This window comes from Notamacropus eugenii, chromosome 3, assembly GCF_028372415.1.
Source record: "Notamacropus eugenii isolate mMacEug1 chromosome 3, mMacEug1.pri_v2, whole genome shotgun sequence".
Classification (NCBI taxonomy): Eukaryota; Metazoa; Chordata; class Mammalia; order Diprotodontia; family Macropodidae; genus Notamacropus; species Notamacropus eugenii.
Genome location: NC_092874.1, coordinates 196,117,787 through 196,123,786, shown reverse-complemented (window position 1 = coordinate 196,123,786; position 6,000 = coordinate 196,117,787). Strand labels below are relative to the sequence as shown.

Genomic DNA, 6,000 nt, shown 5'->3' with positions numbered 1-6,000 from the left:
GTTTTCATTTTCTGGTTATATTTAAAGTGCTTGAATTAAAACTGTTACTGCTCATATGAGAGGGAACTTTCTGAGTAAGACATTTCTAAGTTATATTAAACATTTTAAAAATAATCATATTTGAGTTTAAATTTTTAAAATTGAATAGTTAATGAAATTAATTAATATGGTAAGTTTGGTAACATGTCAGAACTATAGGAGAATAGCTACTTAGTGGAATTAAAAATGGAATGCCTTGTAGTATGTAGTAAATTGTAGTATGCTAAATCTTCATATAGAATTGATGTGATGCCTCAAGCTTACTAGATTTTTCAGGATTCCATCCTGATTTAGGAGATGATGTTCTGTTGATATCAGTGCCCTATTTTACATTGTAATTATACATCATAGATTGAACCTTAGAGGTCTGTCATAAAAGACTTTAGAGTTCATGTAACCCAACTCTTTCCTGAAGCATAAATGTCTCCCAGCAGGTTGTACTGTCTGGCCTCACCTTCAACACTTCTAATGATGAGGCACTAACTAATTGATGATGAAATATTCTTTTTTTTTTTTTTTTTTTAATACATCATGTAGGTTCATCTTCTTTAGGTTGAACCAAAATTTTATCTCCTTTAAACTTCTGTTGGTCTTGTTTCTGCCCTATGGTTCCAAACAGAATAATTCTAATCCCACTTCCATATAACCCTAAATTAATTTTAATGTAAGATTCTTTCCAACCTTTAAGAATGTATAGTTCTGATTATTATTGTGCCTTAGGCACTTGAAAATAGCATCCCATATGTGAACCAAAAGGTCTGGGTCTTTATCATAACACACAGTATCATAAGTTAATACTAATCAAATGTTCTTAATACCTCAGCAGTACAGAAAACAGATTTTTCTAACATTTTAAAAATGTACATTTATTAAAAAGTAATGTTATGTTCCCTCACTTTATGCTATGGTTGTGTATCTCACCTATACCTAATTTTCACCTCAGGATTTATTACCGTGGTATATGTCAACCTTAGCTTGAAGAACTCTGTTGTTAGAGAATATGTTACCTCTAGAAGTAGGCCATTACATTTTTAGACAGCTCTTAATTGTTGTGAAGTTTTTTGCTATAACAAATTAAAATAGCTTCTCTGCATCTTCCATTCATTGTTCCTAGTTCTGTCCTCTGGGGTCTGGCCCTTCAGTGAGGTTTTGAATCCCCGGCACTTTGCCAGCACAACTGCAGATACTTCAGGGGTGTCAGTTGTTTCAGCAGTCTTCATGTCTTCCTTTAACCAGGAAGGCTATCTAACAAGTAGTAAGGATCAAAATTGAGATTGTTGTAAGCATAGGAGGAAAAGGAAAGACTGGCAACTGTGGCTGGGCAGATGAGGACTGCCCCCTCCTACCCCAAGTACTCTGTGTATAGGTTAAATTAACATTTATTGATTGAATCCTGTGTCCTATTGTAGTGCAAACTAGATAGGGATGACTGAACGAAGAGGACTGATATCTATAGTAGATGTAGGGAAAGGACAATAGCAATGGGAAAATCCTACAATAACTCCTTCAAATCAAATGAGATGTTTGTAAAACTCTTATTAGCATAGGGCCTGTCATAGAGCAGGAGCTTAACAAATGCTTTTCCCTCCTTACCACCACCCCTATTTAAAAATATCAATGAATCAATTACTCTATCAGCAAACCTTTATTAAGTGCTTTACTATGTGTCAGGCACTGTGCAAGAAGCTGAGGACACAATAGAAAAAAAGTGAAAAAGTATCCTTTAATATAGGATCAAGCTGCTTTGCTAAAAAGAAAGACTCAGAAGCAAGTAGCTTTGCTTTTGCAATTCACATTGGAAAAATATAAAGAGTGAGATATTTTAAAGTTTCTGGTAATTTATGATGTTATAGATAAAATATTCTGAAAAGATCTACTAAATAGGTTTCTGAAGTTACTTAGTAGATCTGTTACCATATCTTGAACATAGTTTCTATCAAATAATTTAGCCTCTTGATCTTTTATATAAGAAAGACTTTTTATTTATAGTACACGTTGGATTTGTTATCGTATTTTACCTTGACATCTCACCAGAATTGTCTATAATAAAGCAAATTTGGGTAACCTCCTTCCTCCCTTTCTTCCCTCCCCCCCCAATCCCCATGAGTAATGGATATCACAAGGAAGTTTTTGGTGGGGGAGGGATCCTAGGATTTTAGAGCAAGAAGGGAGTTTGGAGGTCATCTATTCCAGCATTTTCATTTGCAGTGAAGATAAAGACAAAAGAGAGGTTAAATAACTTGCCCAAGGTCACACAGACAGTAATGCCCAGTTATCTCCCTATTATAATAAGTCTTTTTTTACATTACACCACATTGCCACCCATGTTTGTATTTCCCAAAATGTCCTTTAAAATGTGTTAGCTATATATTGTATCTTTATATCCCTTAAGACCTAGTGGGACATACAAGGTTTACAAGATGTGCTACTCTCTTACCTTTGTACCCAAAGGAGAATGGCGACTGTAATTGTTCACCCTCCTTTCCAGGGATACATGTACTTCTTTATGCCCTCCTCCAAGAATTACAGATACCCAGAGAACAGCTTTTGTGCAAAAAGTATTTTACTAAGAGAAGATTTTTTTAAAACTAAGTAGTTAAAATAAGCTTCATTACTTTGCTAGTTCTAAGTGTATTTTTACCTCTTTGAGTACTCAAAATAATTTGTGAATTTCACAGTTGGCCCATATACTCTGCAAAATATTTTTTTATTTGCAAAGATTTGGATATTTTGTGGCTTGTGTTGGATTAAATTCCATAGCATTTTCTTGTCTTCTGGAAACAATGAATTTTGGTTGCTATAGCTTTTAAAGAAAAGCATTATTTGAAAGCTAAATTTCCAAGATTGGCAATATTGTGAAAATGTAATATGAAAAATGAAATGGCTGTGAGCAAGGGTTTTTTTTTCTGGACTGAAATGTAGAATTTTCTTTGAAAAGTATTCCCTAATATTTACCTACTCTGTGTGATTTGGCTCTTTCTCTGTAACTGTTAATATATGACATGGAGTTAAAGCTATCTGGGATCTGGAACTATCTGAAGTCTGTATTGCATATCCTGATTCACAGGCGTTACATTACAAAACTGGCTTCCTGCCTTCTGTGTTTTATTGTTATGTTCTCAGAGGCTGCATTGTTTGTTGCAGTTTATGCATTAGCTGTTGTCTCAATGCTTATTCAGTTTCCTGCAGGCTGACAAAGTGGGAGGTGCTTTGTTTGATACATTGCTGATTTTTCACTGTGTGCTTGTTCTGGAGTGCACATTGCAGCCATCTTAATTACATTTCAGTGCAACTGAGACAGTGCAGTGTCTCAAAATGGCTGCTTGAATGTTCTCTGTAGCAGTTTAGCTTGAATGTATGCTAATAAGCAAATCTTTTGTAGTCACATGCATCGGGACTAGAGGTAAGAAGCCATTTACAATATTCTTGTTTGGAAAATTAATTCTTACCAACATATTTGAATTTTGTTTTAATTTATGGAACCAAAATTTTATATAAAGGAAGAATAGGCTCTCTTGAGAAGTTAACATTAATAATTACTCTTAGAGGCTTTTTGCTTATAAAAAACTCATAAATTAATGAGGTCAAAGGTTAAATTCCTTAAAAATTCTCAGACTAGAAATAAATTTTCATTATCTTAAATTGTTTCACTCAGATACACTAACAGTGCTTTTCTGGCCTTGATTGAGTTAGTTAATGTTTAGTTTATGCTAGGACTTCTTGTATGTTAATTACTTTTAAATCTTTATCAAATTGAATCATTTGTGTTGTTGTCTTTTTCTGAAGTGTTTTAAGTCAATCTGATTTTCTAAAGGTTTTATAATAGAAACAAAAGACTATAAGCCTTACATTTTGAAGAACAGTAAAAGGTTTCTGTTTCTTTGGAAAAAATCATTGTTTTTAGTGATTTTAAAGGTCTATGTTTAAATGTTTTAGTGTATGAGAACTATATTACTTAGTTATAGACAGTTCATTTTCTATCTTGTATTCCATCCCTTCCCCCTTTGTGGTTCTCACTTACTCCTACCACCTCTAAAAATTAACTTTTTTATTCTAGTATTAAAATGTAGTTGACATTTAGATGATGACCTTGAATTTAGAAATTATTCACATTTTCTTGGGCCCTAATAAATGTTTTGTTTTTCTACTGCTAAAGTGTGTGTGTGTGTGTGTGTGTGTGTGTGTGTGTGTGTGTGTGTGTGTGTGTGTGTGAATCTGCCTTCGGGATCTGGAAAAAAAAACATTTAAAAAATTTAGAAAGCTGTTGGAAGGATATGGAAGAAACACCTGGATAAATGATATTCACAGTTACAAATAAGCTCTATTGACATTTAAAATCTTTTTCTAGGTTATTTTTTAATTTCTAGGTTAAATCCTCATCATATGGGATTGAATAAATGTTATTTTAATCTTCTATTTTAATTAGCTTTATGTATTTCATCATCTTATAAGATTAGAGCTAGAGTGGACTTTAAAGATTATTTAATCTAACTTCCTTATTTTACAAATGCAGCTGAGGCCTAGAGATCATACTAATAAGTTGATAAGGTGGGATTCGAACCCATGCCCTTTTATCCATTGATCTTTCCACTTCGTTGAATATGTACAGAAAAACCTCATTAAATTGGATCTAAAATTCAGACATGTGGCATATGTGGTTATGTTAAAATTTTAAATGATTCTTCTTTTGAATTTTGAGGAATCATTTATTCCTTAGTGATGAAACCCAACCTAAAATCCCTGCTATTTTTAAATTACAGACTTGAGAAATTGAAGCTATCATTATATGGGTAATTGTGAATTAAAATTTTACACTTATCTTAAATTTATTTTTTATTTAGACATTAATTTTCCTAGATTTTTTATATACATTATTTAAAAGAAATAATAGAAATAAAATATTATTACTTTGCTCTTTGGAATATTTATGTGGTCATTTAACTGTAATGATAGTATGGTAATTCTAGTTATTCATAATTGTTGGAAAATGAAGTTATTTAAGGGAATTTAAGTTTTCTGGATAGCTGAAAGTTAATTGTCATGGAGTCAGAAATTTTAGAATTTGAAGGAACTTCAGTGGAATTTAGTTCCACCTATTATCCAACCTTTCAGGTTCAACTACTTCAATAAATGCAAAATTTTATCTGTATCTCTGTCTTTTCATATTCTATCAATTAAGTTGAAACATTGAAATGATGATCATTATTCTAGCAACCATATGCAGTTCATCACCAATACTTTTATTTTAACCCTCTGATGAAAATCTAAAAAGTATTAAATACTTACCTCCTTTTCAGGGGAGTTTCATTTGCAGCCCATGCAGGCACATATATAAGTAAACATAATTTAACCTTTTGAGAGGCTAGCTCAGGATCATCATTGTGATTATTTGTACTATTTTTAAAATCATGTGGGACACTGAACTGAATTTGTACTGATTCCAAAACATACTGTGCACTTTGGTTTCTTTGATAAAAGAGGTAATATGGTATAATTTTTAGAGTGTTAAACTTGAAGTCAGTCAGGCTTGAGTTCAAGTCCTTCTCTAAAACTTGTATGATTCTGAATAATAGTTTCGTCATCTCTAAAATATCTGCAGTATTTGTCACATATTTCAAGGACCAAATTTGATAATTTATGTAAAGTGCTTTGCAAACCATAAGTATGTTATTGGTTATAATAGTTACTAGGAAGTTCTCTTGTAATGCATTAGAATCATGCAGTACAGGAAAAATAAGAAAAAGGAAATCTTGAGTTGGCAAAATGATGAAGAAAAACAATAGGACTATAATTCAAAGCAGGCATAAGATGGTTAGCAGTGCCCTGAATTGTTTTACTATTTCAGTATGAGATTTGAACTCATTCTAATTGTATGTTTTCCATGACAACACATCCTTAGTTTCACAACCAAAAATTTTGGGTTTTTTGTCTGCTTTATTGGCCTGCATGTGTAGTATACTT

General features: G+C 32.3%; 1 protein-coding gene across 2 annotated transcripts in view; it reads left to right on the top strand.

The window, feature by feature from the left end:
* Nucleotides 1-3,102: 3,102 nt before the first annotated feature.
* ATF7IP (activating transcription factor 7 interacting protein) overlaps nt 3,103-6,000 on the top strand; it is a 127,745-nt gene continuing 124,847 nt past the window's right edge. The window contains exon 1 of one of the 2 annotated variants that reach the window (XM_072653886.1): nt 3,103-3,442. The gene's annotated coding sequence lies outside the window, so the exon portion shown is untranslated. The remainder of the gene's footprint in view (nt 3,443-6,000) is intronic. The other variant, XM_072653888.1, reaches the window with a different exon arrangement.